Here is a 26490-nt window from a genome sequence, read left to right on the forward strand (position 1 = left end):
GTGGTAGTAGTAATACATACCTGTAATTCTATCATGGGGGTAGAATATATGCCTGTATTCCATATGGTGTGTTGTAATAGATGCCTGTAATTCCAAAATTGGGTGGTAATACGTGTCTGTAATTCCATCAATTTGGGAATAATACAGCCTGTAATTCCATCTGCCAGGTGGTAATGCATGCCTGTAATTCCATCTCTTTGTGGGTAACACATGCGTGTAATTCCATCTGGTGGGTGGTAATACTTACCTGTAATTCCTTCTCATTGGTGGTAATACATGCCTGTAATTCCATCTAGTGAGTGGTAATACATACCTATAATTATATTTTCTTTCTGGTCATACATACCAGTATTTCCAACTGGTGAGTGGTAATACATGCCTGTAATTCCATCGAGTGGGTGTTAATACATGCCTGTAATTCCATCTGGTGCTTGATAGTACATGCCTGTAATTCCATCTCATTGGTGGCAATAACTGTAATTCCATCAATTGGGTTATAATAAAGACCTGTAATTCCATCCTTTGGGTGGTAATACATGCCTGTAATTACATCCAGTGGGTGTTGATACATGTCTGCAATTCCATCTTGTGGGTGGTGATACATACCTGTAATTTATCTCATTGGTAATACATGCCTGTAACTCCATCTGTTAGGTAGTAATACATGCTTGTAATTCCATCTCGTTAGGGGTATTGCATGCCTGTAATTTTTATCTGTTGGTTGGTTATTGGTGCCTGTAATTCTAGCATGTGGGAGGTTATACTTGCCTGTAATTCCATCTGGTGGGTAGTAATACATGCCTGAAATCCCATCTGATTAGTGGTAATACATGCCAGTAATTCCAAGTGGTCACTGATAATACATGCCTGTAATTCCATCTGTGGGTAGTATACATGCCTGTAATTCCCTCAGTTGCGTGATAATAAAGTGTTTAATTCCATCTGGTGGGTAATAATGCATGCCTATAATTCCATCTCGTTGGGGGTATTGCATGCCTGTAATTCCATCTGGTGGTTAGTGAGACATGCCTGTAATTCCATGTGTTTCTAGTAATACATGCCTGTATTCCATAATTGGGTGCTAATACATGCTTGTAATTCCATCCTTTGAGTTTCTCTACATTCCTGTAATTCCTTCATTTGGGTGATAATAAAGCCTGTAATTCAATCTAGTGGGTGGTAATGGATACCTGTAATTTCATCTGGTGCTTGGTAATACATGCCTGTAATTCCATCCCATTAGTGGTAATACATGGCTGTAATCCATCAATTGGGTGATAATAAAGCCTGTAACTCCATCTAGTGGGTGGTAATGCATACCTGTAATTCAATCTGGTGCTCGGTAATACATGCCTATAATTCCGTCTCATTAGTGGTAATACATGCCTGTAATACATTAATTGGGTGATAATAAAGACTGTAATTCCATCTGATGGGTGGTAATACATGCCAGTTATTCCAAGTTCTCGGTTGTATTACGTGCTTTTAATTCTTTCTTGTGGGAGGTAATACTTGCCTGTAATTCCGTCTGGTAGGTGGAAATACATGCCTGTAATTCCATGTGATTGGTGGTAATACATGCCTGTAAATCCAAGTGGTCGCTGGTAATACATGCCTGTAATTCCATCTTGTGGCTAGTATATATGCCTGTTATTCCCTCAGTTGCGTGATAATAAAGCCTGTAATTCCATCTGGTGGGTAATAATGCATGCCTGTAATTCCATCTCATTGAGGGTATTGCATGCCTGTAATTCCATCTGGTGGTTGGTGAGACATGCCTGTAATTCCATGTTGTGGTACTAATACATACCTGTAATCCATCGTGTGGGTAAAATATATGCCTGTATTCCATATGGTGTATTGTAATAGATGCCTGTAATTCCACAATTGGGTGGTAATACATGCCTGTAATTCCATCAATTTGGTGATAATACAGCCTGTAATTCCATCTGTTAGGGAGTAAAACATGTTTGTAATTCCATCTCGTTGGGGTTATTGCATGCCTGTAATTTTATCTGTTGGGTGGTTATTCATGCCTGCAATTCTATATGGTGTGTGGTAATACTTGGCTGTAATTCCATCTGGTTTGTGGTAATACATGCCTGTAATTCCATCTAGTGGGCTGTAATACATGTGTGTAATTCTATTTCATTGGTGGTAATATATTCCTGTAATTCCAAGTTGTCGGTGGTAATTCATGCCTGTAATTCCATCTTGTGGGTAGTATAGATGCCTGTAATTCCCTCAATTGCGTGATAATAAAGCCTATAATTCCATCTGGTGGGTAATAATGCATGCCTGTAATTCCATCTCGTTGTGGGTACTGCATGCCTATCATTACATCTGGTGGTTGGTGAGATATGCCTGTAATTCCATCTCATTGGTGGTAACACCTGCGTGTAATTCCATCAACAGGGTGATATTATTAAAAACTGTAATTCCATCTGATGGGTGGTAATACATGCCCGTAATTCCATCTGATGGGTGGTATTACATGCCTGTAATTCTATCTTGTGGAGGGAAATACTTGCCTGTAATTCCATCTGGAGGGTTGTAATACATCCATGTAATTATATTTCATTGGTGGTAATACATGTTAGTAAATCCAGGTTGTCAGTGGTAATACATGCCTGTAATTCCATCTAGTGTGTAGTAATGCATACACATAATTTTATTTTTTTGTGGTCATACATGCCAGTATTTCAAACTGGTGAGTGGTAATATATGCCTGTAATTCCATCTGATTGGTGGTAATACATGCCTTTAATTCCATATAATTGGTCATAATACATACCTTAATTCCATAATGGGTTGTAATACATGAGTATAATTATATTTCATTGGTGGTAATACATGCCTGTAATTCCAAGTCGGTCGGTGGTAATACATGCCTGTAATTCAATTTTGTGGTGAGTATAGATGCCTGAAATCCCCAATTGCGTGATAATAAAGCCTGTAATTCCATGTGGTGGGTAATAATGCATGCCTGTTATTCCATCTCATTGGGGGTACTGCATGCCTATAATTCTATCTGGTTGTTCGTGAGACATGCCTGTAATTCCAAGTGGTGGTAGTAATCCATGTCTGTAATTCCATCGTGTGGGTAGAATATATGCCTGTATTCCATATGGTGTGTTGTAATATGCCTGTAATTCCATAATTGGGTGGTAGTACATGCCAGTAATTCCATCAATTTGGTAATAATACAAACTGTAATTCCATCTGGTGGGTGGTAATACATGCCTGTAATTCCATCTCATTGGGGGTACTGCATGCCTATAATTCTATCTGGTTGTTCGTGAGACATGCCTGTAATTCCAAGTGGTGGTAGTAATACATACCAGTAATTCCATCGTGTGGATAGAATATATGCCTGTATTCCATATGGTTTGTTGTATTAGATGCCTGTAATTCCATAATTGGGTGGTAATACGTGCCTGTAATCCCATGAATTTTGTGATCATACGGCCTGAAATTCCATTTGGTGGGTGGTAATGCATGCCTTTAATTCCATCTCGTTGTGGGTAACACATACATGTAATTTCATCTGGTCGGGGGTAATACAACACCTGTAATTCCTTCTCATTGGTGGTAATACCTTCCCTTAATTCCATAAATTGGGTGACAATAAAGACTATAATTCCACCTGGTGGGTGGAAATACATGCCTGTAATTCCATCGAGTGGGTTTTGATACATGCCTGTAATTCCATCTCGTTGGTGGTAATACTTGCCTGATATTCCATGTTAGGTAGTCAAACATTCTTGTAATTCCACCTCATTGTGGATATTGCATGCCTGTAATTATTCGTGCCTGTAATTCTAGCTTGAGAGAGGTAATACTTGCCTGTAATTCCATCTGGTAGGTGGTAATACATGCCTGTAATTCCATGTGATTGATGGTGATACATGCCTGTAAATCCATTTGATTGGTGGCAATACATGCCTGTAATTCCATCTGATTGGTGGTCATACATGCCGGTAATTCCATACAATGGGTGTAGTACATGCATGTAATTATATTTCATTGGCGGTAATACATACCAGTAATTCCTTCTGGTGGGTGGTAATACATGCCTGTAATTCCATCTTGTGGGTAGTATAGATGCCTGTAATTCCCCAATTGCGTGATAATAAAGCCTGTAATTCTATCCGGTGGGTAATAATTCATGCGTGTAATTCCATCTCGTTGGGGGTATTGCATGCCTGTAATTCCATCTGGTGGTTGGTGAGACATGCCTATAATTCCATGTGGTGGTACTAATACATACCTGTAATTCCATCGTGTGGGTAGAATATATACCTGTATTCCATATGGTGTGTTGTAATAGATGCCTGTAATTCCACAATTGGATGGTAATACGTGCTTGTAATTCCATCAATTTGACGATAATACAGCCTGTAATTCCATCTGGTGGGTGGTAATGCATGCCTGTAATTCCATCTCTTTGTGGGTAACACATGCGTGTAATTTCATCTGGTCGGTGGTAATACAACCACTGTAATTCCTTCTCATTGGTGGTAATACATGCCTGTAATTCCATCTAGTGAGTGGTAATACATACCTATAATTATATTTTCTTTCTGGTCATACATGCCAGTATTTCCAACTGGTGAGTAGTAATACATGCCTGTAATTCCATCGAGTGGGTGTTGATACATGTCTGTAATTCCATCCCATTGGTGTTGATACATGCCTGTAATTCATATCTGTTAGGTAGTAAAACATGCTTGTATTTCCATCTCGTTGGGGGTATTGCATGCCTGTAATTTGATCTGTTGGGTGGTCATTCGTACTTGTAATTCTATATGGTATGGTGCAATACTTGACTGTAATTCCGTCTTGTTTGTGGTAATACATGCCTGTAATGCCATCCGATTGGTGGTATTACATGCCAAAAATTCCAAGGGGTTGGTGGTAATACATGCCTGTAATTCCATCTTGTAAGTAGTATACATGCCTGAAATTCCGTCAATTGCGTGATAATAAAGCGTGTAATTCCATCTGGTGGGTAATATTCATGCCTGTAATTTCATCTTGTTGGGGGTATTGCATGCCTGTAATTCCATCTGGTGGTGAGTGAGTCATGCCTGTAAGTCCATGTGTTTCTTGTAATACATGCCTGTATTCCATATTGGGTGGTAATACATGCTTGTAATTCCATCCTTTGAGTTTCTCTACATTCCTGTAATTCCATCATTTGGGTGATAATAAAGCCTGTAATTCCATCTAATGCGTGGTAATGCATACCTGTAATTCCATCTGGCGATTGGTAATACATGCCTGTAATTCCATCTCATTAGTGGTAATACATGTCTGTAATCCATCAATTGGGTGATAATAAAGACTGTAATTCCATCTGGTGGGTGGTAAAAGATGCCTGTAATTCCATCCTTTTGAGTTGTATTACATGTCTGTAATTCCTTCTCATTGGTGATAATACATGCCTATAATTCCATCTGGTGCTTGGGAATACATGCCTGTAATTCCATCCCATTGGTGGTAATACCTGCGTGTAATTCCGTCAATTGCGTGATAATAAAGACTGTAATTCCATCTGATGGGTGGTAATAGATGCCTGAAATTCCATCGAGTCGGTGGTATTCCATGCCTGTAATTCTATCTTGTGGGAATTAATACTTGCCTGTAATTCCATCTGGTGGGTGGTAATACATGCCTGTAACTCCATCTGATTGGTGGTAATACATGCCTTTAATTCCATCTAATTGGTCATAATACATGCAGTAATTCCAAAATAGGTTGTAATAAATGCGTGGAATTATATTTTTTTGGTGGTAATACATGCCCGTAATTGAAAGAGCTCGGTGGTAATACATGCCTGTAATTCCATCTTGTGGGTAGTATACGTGCCTGTAATTCCCCTCAATTGCGTGATAATAAAGCATGTAATTCATGTGGTGGGTAATAATGCATGCCTGTAATTCCATAATTGGGGAGTAATACATGCCTGGAATCCCATCAATTTGGTGATAATACAGCCTCAAATTCCATCTCGTTGGGGGTATTGCATGCTTATAATTCCATCTGGTGGTTAGTGAGACATGCCTGTAATTCCATCTTTTGGTATTAAAACATGACAGGACTCCATAACTGGGTGGTAATACATGCTTGTAATTCCATCCTTTGAGTTTCTCTGCATTCCTGTAATTCCATCATTTGGGTGATAATAACGCCTATAATTCCATCTAGTGGGTGGTAATGCATACCTGTAATTCCATCTGGCGTTTGGTAATACATGCCTGTAATTCTATCTCATTAGTGGTAATACATGCCTGTAATCCATCAATTGGATGATAATAAAGACTGTAATTCCATCTGGTGGGTGGTAAAACATGCCTGTAATTCCATCGTTTTGAGTTGTAATACATGTCTGTAACTCCATCTCATTGGTGATAATACATGCCTATAATTCCATCTGGTGCTTGGTAATACATGCCTGTAATCCCATCAATTTGGTGATAATACAGCCTGTAATTCCATTTGCTGGGTGGTAATGCATGCCTTTAATTCCATCTCGTTGTGGGTAACACATGCATGTAATTTCATCTGGTTGGGGGTAATACCACACCTGTAATTCCTTCTCATTGGTGGTAATACCTTCCCTTAATTCCATAAATTGGGTGACAATAAAGACTATAATTCCACCTGGTGGGTGGAAATACATGCCTGTAATTCCATCGAGTGGGTTTTGATACATGCCTGTAATTCCATCTCGTTGGTGGTAATACTTGCCTGATATTCCATGTGAGGTAGTCAAACATTCTTGTAATTCCGTCTCATTGTGGGGATTGCATGCCTGTAATTATTCGTGCCTGTAATTCTAGCTTGAGAGAGGTAATACTTGCCTGTAATTCCATCTGGTAGTTGGTAATACATGCCTGTAATTCCATGTGATTGATGGTGATACATGCCTGTAAATCCATTTGATTGGTGGCAATACATGCCTGTAATTCCATCTGATTGTTGGTCATACATGCCTGTAATTCCATATAATGGGTGTAGTACATGCATGTAATTACATTTCATTGGCGGTAATACATACCAGTAATTCCTTCTTGTGGGTAGTATAGATGCCTGTAATTCCTCAATTGCGTGATAATAAAGCCTGTAATTCCATCCGGTGGGTAATAATTCATGCGTGTAATTCCATCTCGTTGGGGGTATTGCATGCCTGTAATTCCATCTGGTGGTTGGTGAGACATGCCTGTAATTCCATGTGGTGGTACTAATACATACCTGTAATTCCATCGTGTGGGTAGAATATATACCTGTATTCCATATGGTGTGTTGTAATAGATGCCTGTAATTCCACAATTGGGTGGTAATACGTGCTTGTAATTCCATCAATTTGACGATAATACAGCCTGTAATTCCATCTGGTGGGTGGTAATGCATGCCTGTAATTCCATCTCTTTGTGGGTAACACATGCGTGTAATTTCATTTGGTCGGTGGTAATACAATGCCTGTAATTCCTTCTCATTGGTGGTAATATATGCCTGTAATTCGATCTAGTGAGTAATACATACCTATAATTATATTTTCTTTCTGGTCATACATACCAGTATTTCCAACTGGTGAGTAGTAATACATGCCTGTAATTCCATCGAGTGGGTGTTGATACATGTCTGTAATTATATCCCATTGGTGTTGATACATGCCTGTAATTCCATCTGTTAGGTAGTAAAACATGCTTGTATTTCCATCTCTTTGGGGGTGTTGCATGCCTGTAATTTAATCTGTTGGGTGGTTATTCGTACTTATAATTCTATATGGTGTGGTGTAATGCTTGGCTGTAATTCCATCTTGTTTGTGGTAATACATGCCTGTAATTCCATCTTGTGGTTAGTATACATGCCTGAAATTCCCTCAATTGCGTGATTATAAAGCGTGTAATTCCATCTGGTGGGTAATATGCATGCCTGTAATTCCATCTCGTTGGGGGTATTGCGTGCCTGTAATTCCATCTGGTGGTTAGTGAGTCATGGCTGTAAGTCCACGTGTGTCTAGTAATACATGCCTGTATTCCATAATTGGGTGGTAATACATGCTTGTAATTCCATCCTTTTGAGTTTCTCTACATTCCTGTAATTCCATCATTTGGGTGATAATAAAGCCTGTAATTCCATCTAATGGGTGGTAATGCATATATGTAATTCCATCTGGTGATTGGTAATACATGCCTGTAATTCCATCTCATTAGTGGTAATACATGGCTGCAATCCATCAATTGGGTGATAATAAAGACTGTAATTCCATCTGGTGGGTGGTAAAACATGCCTGTAATTCCATCCTTTTGAGTTGTATTACATGTCTGTAATTCCTTCTCATTGGTGATAATACATGCCTATAATTCCATCTGGTGCTTGGGAATACATGCCTGTAATTCCATCCCATTGGTGGTAATACCTGCGTGTAATTCCATCAATTCCGTGATAATAAAGACTGTAATTCCATCTGATGGGTGGTAATAGATGCCTGAAATTCCATCGAGTGGGTGGTATTCCATGCCTGTAATTCTATCTTGTGGGAATTAATATTTGCCTGTAATTTCATCTGGTGGGTGGTAATACATGCCTGTAACTCCATCTGATTGTTGGTAATACATGCCTTTAATTCCATCTAATTGGTCATAATACATGCAGTAATTCCAAAGTAGGTTGTAATAAATGCGTGGAATTTTATTTTTTTGGTGGTAATACATGCCCGTAATTGAAAGAGCTCGGTGGTAATACATGCCTGTAATTCCATATAATGGGTGTAGTACATGCATGTAATTATATTTCATTGGCGGTAATACATACCAGTAATTCCTTCTGGTGGGTGGTAATATATGCCTGTAATTCCTTCTTGTGGGTAGTATAGATGCCTGTAATTCCCCAATTGCGTGAAAATAAAGCCTGTAATTCCATCCGGTGGGTAATAATTCATGCGTGTAATTCCATCTCGTTGGGGGTATTGCATGCCTGTAATTCCATCTGGTGGTTGGTGAGACATGCCTGTAATTCCATGTGGTGGTACTAATACATACCTGTAATTCCATCGTGTGGGTAGAATATATACCTGTATTCCATATGGTGTGTTGTAATAGATGCCTGTAATTCCACAATTGGGTGGTAATACGTGCTTGTAATTCCATCAATTTGACGATAATACAGCCTGTAATTCCATCTGGTGGGTGGTAATGCATGCCTGTAATTCCATCTCTTTGTGGGTAACACATGCGTGTAATTTCATCTGGTCGGTGGTAATACAACCCCTGTAATTCCTTCTCATTGGTGGTAATACATGCCTGTAATTCCATCTAGTGAGTGGTAATACATACCTATAATTATATTTTCTTTCTGGTCATACATGCCAGTATTTCCAACTGGTGAGTAGTAATACATGCCTGTAATTCCATCGAGTGGGTGTTGATACATGTCTGTAATTCCATCCCATTGGTGTTGATACATGCCTGTAATTCCATCTGTTAAGTACTAAAACATGCTTGTATTTCCATCTCTTTGGGGGTATTGTTTGCCTGTAATTTAATCTGTTGGGTGGTTATTCGTACTTGTAATTCTATATGGTGTGGTGTAATACTTGGCTGTAATTCCATCTTGTTTGTGGTAATCCATGCCTGTAATTCCATCTTGTGGGTAGTATACATGCCTGAAATTCCCTCAATTGCGTGATAATAAAGCGTGTAATTCCATCTGGTGGGAAATATGCATGCCTGTAATTCCATCTCGTTGGGGGTATTGCGTGCCTGTAATTCGATCTGGTGGTTAGTGAGTCATGCCTGTAAGTCCATGTGTTTCGAGTAATACATGCCTGTATTTCATAATTGGGTGGTAATACAGGCTTGTAATTCCATCCTTTGAGTTTCTCTGCATTCCTGTAATTCCATCATTAGGTTGATAATAAAGCCCGTAATTCCATCTAATGGGTGGTAATGCATACCTGTAATTCCATCTGGTTATTGGTAATACATGCCTGTAATTCCATCTCATTAGTGGTAATACATGGCTGCAATCCATCAATTGGTTGATAATAAAGACTGTAATTCCATCTGGTGGGTGGTAAAACATGCCTGTAATTCCATCCTTTTGAGTTGTATTACATGTCTGTAATTCCTTCTCATTGGTGATAATACATGCCTATAATTCCATCTGGTGCTTGGGAATACATGCCTGTAATTCCATCCCATTGGTGGTAATACCTGCGTGTAATTCCATCAATTCCGTGATAATAAAGACTGTAATTCCATCTGATGGGTGGTAATAGATGCCTGAAATTCCATCGAGTCGGTGGTATTCCATGCCTGTAATTCTATCTTGTGGGAATTAATACTTGCCTGTAATTCCATCTGGTAGTTGGTAATACATGCCTGTAACTCCATCTGATTGGTGGTAATACATGCCTTTAATTCCATCTAAGTGGTCATAATACATGCAGTAATTCCAAAGTAGGTTGTAATAAATGTGTGGAATTATATTTTATTGGTGGTAATACATGCCCGTAATTGAAAGAGCTCGGTTGTAATACATGCCTGTAATTCCATCCTGTGGGTAGTATACGTGCCTGTAATTCCCTCAATTGCGTGATAATAAAGCATGTAATTCCATGTGGTGGGTAATAATGCATGCCTGTAATTCCATAATTGGGGAGTAATACATGCCTGTAATCCCATCAATTTGGTGATAATACAGCCTCGAATTCCATCTCGTTGGGGGTATTGCATGCTTATAATTCCATCTGGTGGTTAGTGAGACATGCCTGTAATTCCATCTTTTGGTAGTAATACATGACTGGACTCCATAACTGGGTGGTAATACATGCTTGTAATTCCATCCTTTGAGTTTCTCTACATTCCTGTAATTCCATCATTTGGGTGATAATAAAGCCTATAATTCCATCTAGTGGGTGGTAATGCATACCTGTAATTCCATGTGGCGTTTGGTAATACATGCCTGTAATTCCATCTCATTAGTGGTAATACATGCCTGTAATCCATCAATTGGATGATAATAAAGACTGTAATTCCATCTGGTGGGTGGTAAAACCTGCCTGTAATTCCATCCTTTTGAGTTGTAATACATGTCTGTAACTCCATCTCATTGGTGATAATACATGCCTATAATTCCATCTGGTGCTTGGTAATACATGCCTGTAATCCCATCAATTTGGTGATAATACAGCCTGTAATTCCATTTGCTGGGTGCTAATGCATGCCTTTAATTCCATCTCGTTGTGGGTAACACATGCATGTAATTTCATCTGGTCGGGGGTAATACAACACCTGTAATTCCTTCTCATTGGTGGTAATACCTTCCCTTATTCGATAAATTGGGTGACAATAAAGACTATAATTCCACCAGGTGGGTGGAAATACATGCCTGTAATTCCATCGAGTGGGTTTTGATACATGCCTGTAATTCCATCTGCTTGGTGGTAATACTTGCCTGATATTCCATGTTAGGTAGTCAAACATTCTTGTAATTCCATCTCATTGTGGGTATTGGATGCCTGTAATTATTCGTGCCTGTAATTCTAGCTTGAGAGAGGTAATACTTGCCTGTAATTCCATCTGGTAGGTGGTAATACATGCCTGTAATTCCATGTGATTGATGGTGATACATGCCTGTAAATCCATTTGATTGGTGGCAATACATACCTGTAATTCCATCTGATTGTTGGTCATACATGCCTGTAATTCCATATAATGCGTGTAGTACATGCATGTAATTATATTTCATTGGCGGTAATACATACCAGTAATTCCTTCTGGTGGGTGGTAATACTTGCCTGTAATTCCTTCTTGTGGGTAGTATAGATGCCTGTAATTCCCCAATTGCGTGATAAGAAAGCCTGTAATTCCTTCCGGTGGGTAATAATTCATGCGTGTAATTCCATCTCGTTGGGAGTATTGTATGCCTGTAATTCCATCTGGTGGTTGGTGAGACATGCCAGTAATTCCATGTGGTGGTACTAATACATACCTGTAATTCCATCGTGTTTGTAGAATATATCCCTGCATTCCATATGGTGTGTTGTAATAGATGCCTGTAATTCCACAATTGGGTGGTAATACGTGCTTGTAATTCCATCAATTTGACGATAATACAGCCTGTAATTCCATCTGGTGGGTGGTAATGCATGCCTGTAATTCCATCTCTTTGTGGGTAACACATGCGTGTAATTTCATCTGGTCGGTGGTAATACAACCCCTGTAATTCCTTCTCATTGGTGGTAATACATGCCTGTAATTCCATCTAGTGAGTGGTAATACATACCTATAATTATATTTTCTTTCTGGTCATACATGCCAGTATTTCCAACTGGTGAGTAGTAATACATGCCTGTAATTCCATCGAGTGGTTGTTGATACATGTCTGTAATTCCATCCCATTGGTGTTAATACATGCCTGTAATTCCATCTGCTAGGTAGTAAAACATGCTTGTATTTCCATTTCTTTGGGGGTATTGCATGCCCGTAATTTAATCTGTTGGGTGGTTATTCGTACTTGTAATTCTATATGGTGTGGTGTAATACTTGGCTGTAATTCCATCTTGTTTGTGGTAATCCATGCCTGTAATGCCATCTGATTGGTGGTAATACATGCCAGTAATTCCAAGTTTTTGGTGGTAATACATGCCTGTAATTCCATCTTGTGGGTAGTATACATGCCTGAAATTCCCTCACTTGCGTGATAATAAAGCGTGTAATTCCATCTGGTGGGTAATATGCATGCCTGTAATTCCATCTCGTTGGGGGTATTGCGAACCTGTAATTACATCTGGTGGTTAGTGAGTCATGCCTGTAAGTCCATGTTTTTCTAGTAATACATGCCTGTATTCCATAATTGGGTGGTAATACATGCCTGTAATTCCATCCTTAGAGTTTCTCTACATTCCTGTAATTCCATCATTTGGGTGATAATAAAGCCTATAATTCCATCTAGTGGGTGGTAATGCATACCTGTAATTCCATGTGGTGTTTGGTAATACATGCCTGTAATTCCATCTCATTAGTGGTAATACATGGCTGCAATCCATCAATTGGGTGATAATAAAGACTGTAATTCCATCTGGTGGGTGGTAAAACATGCCTGTAATTCCATCCTTTTGAGTTGTATTACATGTCTGTAATTCCTTCTCATTGGTGATAATACATGCCTATAATTCCATCTGGTGCTTGGGAATACATGCCTGTAATTCCATCCCATTGCTGGTAATACCTGCGTGTAATTCCATCAATTGCGTGATAAGAAAGACTGTAATTCCATCTGATGGGTGGTAATAGATGCCTGAAATTCCATCGAGTCGGTGGTATTCCATGCCTGTAATTCTATCTTGTGGGAATTAATACTTGCCTGTAATTCCATCTGGTGGGTGGTAATACATGCCTGTAACTCCATCTGATTGGTGGTAATACATGCCTTTAATTCCATCTAAGTGGTCATAATACATGCAGTAATTCCATCTTTTGGTAGTAATACATGACTGGACTCCATAACTGGGTGGTAATACATGCTTGTAATTCCATCCTTTGAGTTTCTCTACATTCCTGTAATTCCATCATTTGGGTGATAATAAAGCCTATAATTCCATCTAGTGGGTGGTAATGCATACCTGTAATTCCATCTGGTGTTTGGTAATACATGCCTGTAATTCCATCTCATTAGTGGTAATACATGCCTGTAATCCATCAATTGGATGATAATAAAGACTGTAATTAAATCTGGTGGGTGTTAAAACATGCCTGTAATTCCATCCTTTTGAGTTGCAATACATGTCTGTAATTCCATCTCATTGGTGATAATACATGCCTATAATTCCATCTTGTGCTTGGTAATACATGCCTGTAATCCCATCAATTTGGTGATAATACAGCCTGTAATTCCATTTGCTGGGTGGTAATGCATGCCTTTAATTCCATCTCGTTGTGGGTAACACATGCATGTAATTTCATCTGGTCGGGGGTAATACAACACCTGTAATTCCTTCTCATTGGTGGTAATACCTTCCCTTATTCGATAAATTGGGTGACAATAAAGACTATAATTCCACCTGGTGGGTGGAAATACATGCCTGTAATTCCATCGAGTGGGTTTTGATGCATGCCTGTAATTCCATCTGCTTGGTGGTAATACTTGACTGATATTCCATGTTAGGTAGTCAAACATTCTTGTAATTCCATCTCATTGTGGGTATTGGATGCCTGTAATTATTCGTGCCTGTAATTCTAGCTTGAGAGAGGTAATACTTGCCTGTAATTCTATCTGGTAGGTGGTAATACATGCCTGTAATTCCATGTGATTGATGGTGATACATGCCTGTAAATCCATTTTATTGGAGGCAATACATACCTGTAATTCCATCTGATTGTTGGTCATACATGCCTGTAATTCCATATAATGGGTGTAGTACATGCATGTAATTATATTTCATTGGTGGTAATACATACCAGTAATTCCTTCTGGTGGGTGGTAACACTTGCCTGTAATTCCTTCTTGTGGGTAGTATAGATGCCTGTAATTCCCCAATTGCGTGATAAGAAAGCCTGTAATTCCATCCGGTGGGTAATATTTCATGCGTGTAATTCCATCTCGTTGGGGGTATTGCATGCCTGTAATTCCATCTGGTGGTTGGTGAGACATGCCTGTAATTCCATGTGGTGATACTAATACATACCTGTAATTCCATCGTGTGGGTAGAATATATGGTGTATTGTAATAGATGCCTGTAATTCCACAATTTGTTGGTAATACGTGCTTGTAATTCCATCAATTTGACGATAATACAGCCTGTAATTCCATCTGGTGGGTGGTAATGCATGCCTGTAATTCCATCTCTTTGTGGGTAACACATGCGTGTAATTTCATCTGGTCGGTGGTAATACCACCCCTGTAATTCCTTCTCATTGGTGGTAATACATGCCTGTAATTCCATCTAGTGAGTGGTAATACATACCTATAATTATATTTTCTTTCTGGTCATACATGCCAGTATTTCCAACTGGTGAGTAGTAATACATGCCTGTAATTCCATCGAGTGGGTGTTGATACATGTCTGTAATTCCATCCCATTGGTGTTGATACATGCCTGTAATTCCATTTGTTAGGTACTAAAACATGCTTGTAATTCCATCTCGTTGCGGGTATTGCATGCCTGTAATTTAATCTGTTGGGTGGTTATTCGTTCTTGTAATTCTATATGGTGTGGTGTAATACTTGGCTGTAATTCCATCTTGTTTGTGGTAATCCATGCCTGTAATGCCATCTGATTGGTGGTAATACATGCCAGTAATTCCAAGTGGTTGGTGGTAATACATGCCTGTAATTCCATCTTGTGGGTAGTATACATGCCTGAAATTCCCTCAATTGCGTGATAATAAAGCGGGTAATTCCATCTGGTGGGTAATATGCATGCCTGTAATTCCATCTCGTTGGGGGTATTGCGTGCCTGTAATTCCATCTGGTGGTTAGTGAGTCATGGCTGTAAGTCCACGTGTTTCTAGTAATACATGCCTGTATTCCATAATTGGGTGGTAATACATGCTTGTAATTCCATCCTTTGAGTTTCTCTACATTCCTGTAATTCCATCATTTGGGTGATAATAAAGCCTGTAATTCCATCTAATGGGTGGTAATGCATATATGTAATTCCATCTGGCGATTGGTAATACATGCCTGTAATTCCATCTCATTAGTGGTAATACATGGCTGCAATCCATCAATTGGGTGATAATAAAGACTGTAATTCCATCTGGTGGTTGGTAAAACATGCCTGTAATTCCATCCTTTTGAGTTGTAATACATGTCTGTAATTCCTTCTCATTGGTGATAATACATGCCTATAATTCCATCTGGTGCTTGGGAATACATGCCTGTAATTCCATCCCATTGGTGGTAATACCTGCGTGTAATTCCATCAATTCCGTGATAATAAAGACTGTAATTCCATCTGATGGGTGTTAATAGATGCCTGAAATTCCATCGAGTGGGTGGTATTCCATGCCTGTAATTCTATCTTGTGGGAATTAATATTTGCCTGTAATTCCATCTGGTGGGTGGTAATGCATGCCTGTAATTCCATCTCTTTGTGGGTAACACATGCATGTAATTTCATCTGGTCGTTGGTAATTCAACCCCTGTAATTCCTTCTCATTGGTGGTAATACATGCCTGTAATTCCATCTAGTGAGTGGTAATACATACCTATAATTATATTTTCTTTCTGGTCATACATGCCAGTATTTCCAACTGGTGAGTAGTAATACATGCCTGTAATTCCATCGAGTGGGTGTTGATACATGTCTGTAATTCCATCCCATTGGTGTTAATACATGCCTGTAATTCCATCTGTTAGGTAGTAAAACATGCTTGTATTTCCATCTCTTTGGGGGTATTGCATGCCTGTAATTTAATCTGTTGGGTGGTTATTCGTCCTTGTAATTCTATATGGTGTGGTGTAATACTTGGCTGTAATTCCACCTTGTTTGTGGTAATACATGCCTGTAATTCCAGCTTGTGGGTACTATACTGCCTGAAATTCCCTCAATTGCGTGATAATAAAGCGTGTAATTCCATCTGGTGGGTAATATGCATGCCTGTAATTCCATCTCGTTGGGGAATTGCGTGCCTGTAATTCCATCTGGTGGTTAGTGAGTCATGCCTGTAAGTCCATGTGTTTCTAGTAATACAAGCCTGTATTCCATAATTGGGTGGTAATACAGGCTTGTAATCCCATCCTTTGAGTTTCTCTACCTTCCTGTAATTCCAACATTTGTTTGATAATAAAGCCTGTAATTCCATCTAATGGGTGGTAATGCATACCTGTAATTCCATCTGGCGATTGGTAATACATGCCTGTAATTCCATCTCATTAGTGGTAATACATGGCTGCAATCCATCAATTGGGTGATAATAAAGACTGTAATTCCATCTGGTGGGTGGTAAAACATGCCTGTAATTCCATCCTTTTGAGTTGTATTACATGTCTGTAATTCCTTCTCATTGGTGATAATACATGCCTATAATTCCATCTGGTGCTTGGGAATACATGCCTGTAATTCCATCCCATTGGTGGTAATACCTGCGTGTAATTCCATCAATTGCGTGATAATAAAGACTGTAATTCCATCTGATAGGTGGTAATAGATGCCTGAAATTTCATCGAGTGTGTGGTATTCCATGCCTGTAATTCTATCTTGTGGGAATTAATACTTGCCTGTAATTCCATCTGGTGGTTGGTAATACATGCCTGTAACTCCATCTGATTGGTGGTAATACATGCCTTTAATTCCATCTAATTGGTCATAATACATGCAGTAATTCCAAAGTAGGTTGTAATAAATGCGTGGAATTATATTTTTTTGGTGGTAATACATGCCCGTAATTGAAAGAGCTCGGTGGTAATACATGCCTGTAATTCCATCTTGTGGGTAGTATACGTGCCTGTAATTCCCTCAATTGCGTGATAATAAAGCATGTAATTCCATGTGGTGGGTAATAATGCATGCCTGTAATTCCATAATTGGGTAGTAATACATGCCTGGAATCCCATCAATTTGGTGATAATACAGCCTCAAATTCCATCTCGTTGGGGGTATTGCATGCTTATAATTCCATCTGGTGGTTAGTGAGACATGCCTGTAATTCCATCTTTTGGTATTAAAACATGACAGGACTCCATAACTGGGTGGTAATACATGCTTGTAATTCCATCCTTTGAGTTTCTCTGCATTCCTGTAATTCCATCATTTGGGTGATAATAAAGCCTATAATTCCATCTAGTGGGTGGTAATGCATACCTGTAATTCCATCTGGCGTTTGGTAATACATGCCTGTAATTCCATCTCATTAGTGGTAATACATGCCTGTAATCCATCAATTGGATGATAATAAAGACTGTAATTCCATCTGGTGGGTGGTAAAACATGCCTGTAATTCCATCCTTTTGAGTTGTAATACATGTCTGTAACTCCATCTCATTGGTGATAATATATGCCTATAATTCCATCTGGTGCTTGGTAATACATGCCTATAATCCCATCAATTTGGTGATAATACAGCCTGTAATTCCATTTGCTGGGTGGTAATGCATGCCTTTAATTCCATCTCGTTGTGGGTAACACATGCATGTAATTTCATCTGGTCGGGGGTAATACCACACCTGTAATTCCTTTTCATTGGTGGTAATACCTTCCCTTAATTCCATCAATTGGATGACAATAAAGACTATAATTCCACCTGGTGGGTGGAAATACATGCCTGTAATTCCATCGAGTGGGTTTTGATACATGCCGGTAATTCCATCTGGTTGGTGGTAATACTTGCCTGATATTCCATATTAGGTAGTCAAACATACTTGTAATTATATCTCATTGTGGGTATTGCATGCCTGTAATTATCCGTGCCTGTAATTCTAGCTTGAGAGACGTAATACTTGCCTGTAATTCCATCTGGTAGGTGGTAATACATGCCTATAATTCCATGTGATTGATGGTGATACATGCCTGTAAATCCATTTGATTGGTGGCAATACATGCCTGCAATTCCATCTGATTGGTGGCAATACATGCCTGTAATTCAATATAATGCGTGTAGTACATGCATGTAATTATATTTCATTGGCGGTAATACATACCAGTAATTCCTTCTGGTGGGTGGTAATACTTGCCTGTAATTCCTTCTTGTGGGTAGTATAGATGCCTGTAATTCCCCAATTGCGTGATAAGAAAGCCTGTAATTCCTTCCGGTGGGTAATAATTCATGCGTGTAATTCCATCTTGTTGGGGGTATTGCATGCCTGTAATTCCATGAGGTGGTTGGTGAGACATGCCTATAATTCCAGGTGGTGATACTAATACATACCTGTAATTCCATCGTGTGGGTAGAATATATACCTGTATTCCATATGGTGTGTTGTAATAGATGCCTGTAATTCCACAATTGGTTGGTAATACGTGCTTGTAATTCCATCAATTTGACGATAATACAGCCTGTAATTCCATCTGGTAGATGGTAATGCATGCCTGTAATTCCATCTCTTTGTGGGTAACACATGCGTGTAATTTCATCTGGTCGGTGGTAATACAACGCCTGTAATTCCTTCTCATTGGTGGTAATACATGCCTGTAATTCCATCTAGTGAGTGGTAATACATACCTATAATTAATTTTCTTTCTGGTCATACATGCCAGTATTTCCAACTGGTGAGTAGTAATACATGCCTGTAATTCCATCGAGTGGTTGTTGATACATGTCTGTAATTCCATCCCATTGGTGTTAATACATGCCTGTAATTCCATCTGTTAGGTAGTAAAACATGCTTGTATTTCCATCTCTTTGGGGGTATTGCATGCCTGTAATTTAATCTGTTGGGTGGTTATTCGTACTTGTAATTCTATATGGTGTGGTGTAATACTTGGCTGTAATTCCATCTTGTTTGTGGTAATACATGCCTGTAATACCATCTGATTGGTGGCAATACATGCCAGTAATTCCAAGTGGTTGGTGGTAATACATGCCTCTAATTCCATCTTGTGGTTAGTATTCATGCCTGAAATTCCCTCAATTGCGTGATAATAAAGTGTGTAATTCCATCTGGTGGGTAATATGCATGCCTGTATTTCCATCTTGTGGTTAGTGAGTCATGCCTGTAATTCCATGTGTTTCTAGTAATAAATGCCTGTATTCCATAATTGGGTGGTAATAAATGCCTGTAATTCCATCCTTTTGAGTTGTATTACATGTCTGTAATTCCTTCTCATTGGTGATAATACATGCCTATAATTCCATCTGGTGCTTGGGAATACATGCCTGTAATTCCATCCCATTGGTGGTAATACCTGCGTGTAATTCCATCAATTGCGTGATAATAAAGACTGTAATTCCATCTGATAGGTGGTAATAGATGCCTGAAATTTCATCGAGTGTGTGGTATTCCATGCCTGTAATTCTATCTTGTGGGAATTAATACTTGCCTGTAATTCCATCTGGTGGTTGGTAATACATGCCTGTAACTCCATCTGATTGGTGGTAATACATGCCTTTAATTCCATATAATTGGTCATAATACATGCAGTAATTCCAAAGTAGGTTGTAATAAATGCGTGGAATTATATTTTTTTGGTGGTAATACATGCCCGTAATTGAAAGAGCTCAGTGGTAATACATGCCTGTAATTCCATCTTGTGGGTAGTATACGTGCCTGTAATTCCCTCAATTGCGTGATAATAAAGCATGTAATTCCATGTGGTGGGTAATAATGCATGCCTGTAATTCCATAATTGGGTAGTAATACATGCCTGTAATCCCATCAATTTGGTGATAATACAGCCTCAAATTCCATCTCGTTGGGGGTATTGCATGCTTATAATTCCATCTGGTGGTTAGTGAGACATGCCTGTAATTCCATCTTTTGGTAGTAATACATGACTGGACTCCATAACTGGGTGGTAATACATGCTTGTAATTCCATCCTTTGAGTTTCTCTACATTCCTGTAATTCCATCATTTGGGTGATAATAAAGCCTATAATTCCATCTAGTGGGTGGTAATGCATACCTGTAATTCCATCTGGCGTTTGGTAATACATGCCTGTAATTCCATCTCATTAGTGGTAATACATGCCTGTAATCCATCAATTGGATGATAATAAAGACTGTAATTCCATCTGGTGGGTGGTAAAACATGCCTGTAATTCCATCCTTTTGAGTTGTAATACATGTCTGTAACTCCATCTCATTGGTGATAATATATGCCTATAATTCCATCTGGTGCTTGGTAATACATGCTTATAATCCCATCAATTTGGTGATAATACAGCCTGTAATTCCATTTGCTGGGTGGTAATGCATGCCTTTAATTCCATCTCGTTGTGGGTAACACATGCATGTAATTTCATCTGGTCGGGGGTAATACCACACCTGTAATTCCTTTTCATTGGTGGTAATACCTTCCCTTAATTCCATCAATTGGATGACAATAAAGACTATAATTCCACCTGGTGGGTGGAAATACATGCCTGTAATTCCATCGAGTGGGTTTTGATACATGCCGGTAATTCCATCTGGTTGGTGGTAATACTTGCCTGATATTCCATATTAGGTAGTCAAACATACTTGTAATTATATCTCATTGTGGGTATTGCATGCCTGTAATTATCCGTGCCTGTAATTCTAGCTTGAGAGACGTAATACTTGCCTGTAATTCCATCTGGTAGGTGGTAATACATGCCTATAATTCCATGTGATTGATGGTGATACATGCCTGTAAATCCATTTGATTGGTGGCAATACATGCCTGCAATTCCATCTGATTGGTGGCAATACATGCCTGTAATTCAATATAATGCGTGTAGTACATGCATGTAATTATATTTCATTGGCGGTAATACATACCAGTAATTCCTTCTGGTGGGTGGTAATACTTGCCTGTAATTCCTTCTTGTGGGTAGTATAGATGCCTGTAATTCCCCAATTGCGTGATAAGAAAGCCTGTAATTCCTTCCGGTGGGTAATAATTCATGCGTGTAATTCCATCTTGTTGGGGGTATTGCATGCCTGTAATTCCATGAGGTGGTTGGTGAGACATGCCTATAATTCCAGGTGGTGATACTAATACATACCTGTAATTCCATCGTGTGGGTAGAATATATACCTGTATTCCATATGGTGTGTTGTAATAGATGCCTGTAATTCCACAATTGGTTGGTAATACGTGCTTGTAATTCCATCAATTTGACGATAATACAGCCTGTAATTCCATCTGGTAGATGGTAATGCATGCCTGTAATTCCATCTCTTTGTGGGTAACACATGCGTGTAATTTCATCTGGTCGGTGGTAATACAACGCCTGTAATTCCTTCTCATTGGTGGTAATACATGCCTGTAATTCCATCTAGTGAGTGGTAATACATACCTATAATTAATTTTCTTTCTGGTCATACATGCCAGTATTTCCAACTGGTGAGTAGTAATACATGCCTGTAATTCCATCGAGTGGTTGTTGATACATGTCTGTAATTCCATCCCATTGGTGTTAATACATGCCTGTAATTCCATCTGTTAGGTAGTAAAACATGCTTGTATTTCCATCTCTTTGGGGGTATTGCATGCCTGTAATTTAATCTGTTGGGTGGTTATTCGTACTTGTAATTCTATATGGTGTGGTGTAATACTTGGCTGTAATTCCATCTTGTTTGTGGTAATACATGCCTGTAATACCATCTGATTGGTGGCAATACATGCCAGTAATTCCAAGTGGTTGGTGGTAATACATGCCTCTAATTCCATCTTGTGGTTAGTATTCATGCCTGAAATTCCCTCAATTGCGTGATAATAAAGTGTGTAATTCCATCTGGTGGGTAATATGCATGCCTGTATTTCCATCTTGTGGTTAGTGAGTCATGCCTGTAATTCCATGTGTTTCTAGTAATAAATGCCTGTATTCCATAATTGGGTGGTAATAAATGCCTGTAATTCCATCCTTTTGAGTTGTATTACATGTCTGTAATTCCTTCTCATTGGTGATAATACATGCCTATAATTCCATCTGGTGCTTGGGAATACATGCCTGTAATTCCATCCCATTGGTGGTAATACCTGCGTGTAATTCCATCAATTGCGTGATAATAAAGACTGTAATTCCATCTGATAGGTGGTAATAGATGCCTGAAATTTCATCGAGTGTGTGGTATTCCATGCCTGTAATTCTATCTTGTGGGAATTAATACTTGCCTGTAATTCCATCTGGTGGTTGGTAATACATGCCTGTAACTCCATCTGATTGGTGGTAATACATGCCTTTAATTCCATATAATTGGTCATAATACATGCAGTAATTCCAAAGTAGGTTGTAATAAATGCGTGGAATTATATTTTTTTGGTGGTAATACATGCCCGTAATTGAAAGAGCTCGGTGGTAATACATGCCTGTAATTCCATCTTGTGGGTAGTATACGTGCCTGTAATTCCCTCAATTGCGTGATAATAAAGCATGTAATTCCATGTGGTGGGTAATAATGCATGCCTGTAATTCCATAATTGGGTAGTAATACATGCCTGTAATCCCATCAATTTGGTGATAATACAGCCTCAAATTCCATCTCGTTGGGGGTATTGCATGCTTATAATTCCATCTGGTGGTTAGTGAGACATGCCTGTAATTCCATCTTTTGGTAGTAATACATGACTGGACTCCATAACTGGGTGGTAATACATGCTTGTAATTCCATCCTTTGAGTTTCTCTACATTCCTGTAATTCCATCATTTGGGTGATAATAAAGCCTATAATTCCATCTAGTGGGTGGTAATGCATACCTGTAATTCCATCTGGCGTTTGGTAATACATGCCTGTAATTCCATCTCATTAGTGGTAATACATGCCTGTAATCCATCAATTGGATGATAATAAAGACTGTAATTCCATCTGGTGGGTGGTAAAACATGCCTGTAATTCCATCCTTTTGAGTTGTAATACATGTCTGTAACTCCATCTCATTGGTGATAATATATGCCTATAATTCCATCTGGTGCTTGGTAATACATGCCTATAATCCCATCAATTTGGTGATAATACAGCCTGTAATTCCATTTGCTGGGTGGTAATGCATGCCTTTAATTCCATCTCGTTGTGGGTAACACATGCATGTAATTTCATCTGGTCGGGGGTAATACCACACCTGTAATTCCTTTTCATTGGTGGTAATACCTTCCCTTAATTCCATCAATTGGATGACAATAAAGACTATAATTCCACCTGGTGGGTGGAAATACATGCCTGTAATTCCATCGAGTGGGTTTTGATACATGCCGGTAATTCCATCTGGTTGGTGGTAATACTTGCCTGATATTCCATATTAGGTAGTCAAACATACTTGTAATTATATCTCATTGTGGGTATTGCATGCCTGTAATTATCCGTGCCTGTAATTCTAGCTTGAGAGACGTAATACTTGCCTGTAATTCCATCTGGTAGGTGGTAATACATGCCTATAATTCCATGTGATTGATGGTGATACATGCCTGTAAATCCATTTGATTGGTGGCAATACATGCCTGCAATTCCATCTGATTGGTGGCAATACATGCCTGTAATTCAATATAATGCGTGTAGTACATGCATGTAATTATATTTCATTGGCGGTAATACATACCAGTAATTCCTTCTGGTGGGTGGTAATACTTGCCTGTAATTCCTTCTTGTGGGTAGTATAGATGCCTGTAATTCCCCAATTGCGTGATAAGAAAGCCTGTAATTCCTTCCGGTGGGTAATAATTCATGCGTGTAATTCCATCTTGTTGGGGGTATTGCATGCCTGTAATTCCATGAGGTGGTTGGTGAGACATGCCTATAATTCCAGGTGGTGATACTAATACATATCTGTAATTCCATCGTGTGGGTAGAATATATACCTGTATTCCATATGGTGTGTTGTAATAGATGCCTGTAATTCCACAATTGGGTGGTAATACGTGCTTGTAATTCCATCAATTTGACGATAATACAGCCTGTAATTCCATCTGGTAGATGGTAATGCATGCCTGTAATTCCATCTCTTTGTGGGTAACACATGCGTGTAATTTCATCTGGTCGGTGGTAATACAACGCCTGTAATTCCTTCTCATTGGTGGTAATACATGCCTGTAATTCCATCTAGTGAGTGGTAATACATACCTATAATTAATTTTCTTTCTGGTCATACATGCCAGTATTTCCAACTGGTGAGTAGTAATACATGCCTGTAATTCCATCGAGTGGTTGTTGATACATGTCTGTAATTCCATCCCATTGGTGTTAATACATGCCTGTAATTCCATCTGTTAGGTAGTAAAACATGCTTGTATTTCCATCTCTTTGGGGGTATTGCATGCCTGTAATTTAATCTGTTGGGTGGTTATTCGTACTTGTAATTCTATATGGTGTGGTGTAATACTTGGCTGTAATTCCATCTTGTTTGTGGTAATACATGCCTGTAATACCATCTGATTGGTGGCAATACATGCCAGTAATTCCAAGTGGTTGGTGGTAATACATGCCTCTAATTCCATCTTGTGGTTAGTATTCATGCCTGAAATTCCCTCAATTGCGTGATAATAAAGTGTGTAATTCCATCTGGTGGGTAATATGCATGCCTGTATTTCCATCTTGTGGTTAGTGAGTCATGCCTGTAATTCCATGTGTTTCTAGTAATAAATGCCTGTATTCCATAATTGGGTGGTAATAAATGCCTGTAATTCCATCCTTTTGAGTTGTATTACATGTCTGTAATTCCTTCTCATTGGTGATAATACATGCCTATAATTCCATCTGGTGCTTGGGAATACATGCCTGTAATTCCATCCCATTGGTGGTAATACCTGCGTGTAATTCCATCAATTGCGTGATAATAAAGACTGTAATTCCATCTGATAGGTGGTAATAGATGCCTGAAATTTCATCGAGTGTGTGGTATTCCATGCCTGTAATTCTATCTTGTGGGAATTAATACTTGCCTGTAATTCCATCTGGTGGTTGGTAATACATGCCTGTAACTCCATCTGATTGGTGGTAATACATGCCTTTAATTCCATATAATTGGTCATAATACATGCAGTAATTCCAAAGTAGGTTGTAATAAATGCGTGGAATTATATTTTTTTGGTGGTAATACATGCCCGTAATTGAAAGAGCTCAGTGGTAATACATGCCTGTAATTCCATCTTGTGGGTAGTATACGTGCCTGTAATTCCCTCAATTGCGTGATAATAAAGCATGTAATTCCATGTGGTGGGTAATAATGCATGCCTGTAATTCCATAATTGGGTAGTAATACATGCCTGTAATCCCATCAATTTGGTGATAATACAGCCTCAAATTCCATCTCGTTGGGGGTATTGCATGCTTATAATTCCATCTGGTGGTTAGTGAGACATGCCTGTAATTCCATCTTTTGGTAGTAATACATGACTGGACTCCATAACTGGGTGGTAATACATGCTTGTAATTCCATCCTTTGAGTTTCTCTACATTCCTGTAATTCCATCATTTGGGTGATAATAAAGCCTATAATTCCATCTAGTGGGTGGTAATGCATACCTGTAATTCCATCTGGCGTTTGGTAATACATGCCTGTAATTCCATCTCATTAGTGGTAATACATGCCTGTAATCCATCAATTGGATGATAATAAAGACTGTAATTCCATCTGGTGGGTGGTAAAACATGCCTGTAATTCCATCCTTTTGAGTTGTAATACATGTCTGTAACTCCATCTCATTGGTGATAATATATGCCTATAATTCCATCTGGTGCTTGGTAATACATGCTTATAATCCCATCAATTTGGTGATAATACAGCCTGTAATTCCATTTGCTGGGTGGTAATGCATGCCTTTAATTCCATCTCGTTGTGGGTAACACATGCATGTAATTTCATCTGGTCGGGGGTAATACCACACCTGTAATTCCTTTTCATTGGTGGTAATACCTTCCCT

The sequence above is a fragment of the Arvicola amphibius genome, chromosome 10, assembly GCF_903992535.2.
Source record: "Arvicola amphibius chromosome 10, mArvAmp1.2, whole genome shotgun sequence".
NCBI classification, from domain to species: Eukaryota; Metazoa; Chordata; class Mammalia; order Rodentia; family Cricetidae; genus Arvicola; species Arvicola amphibius.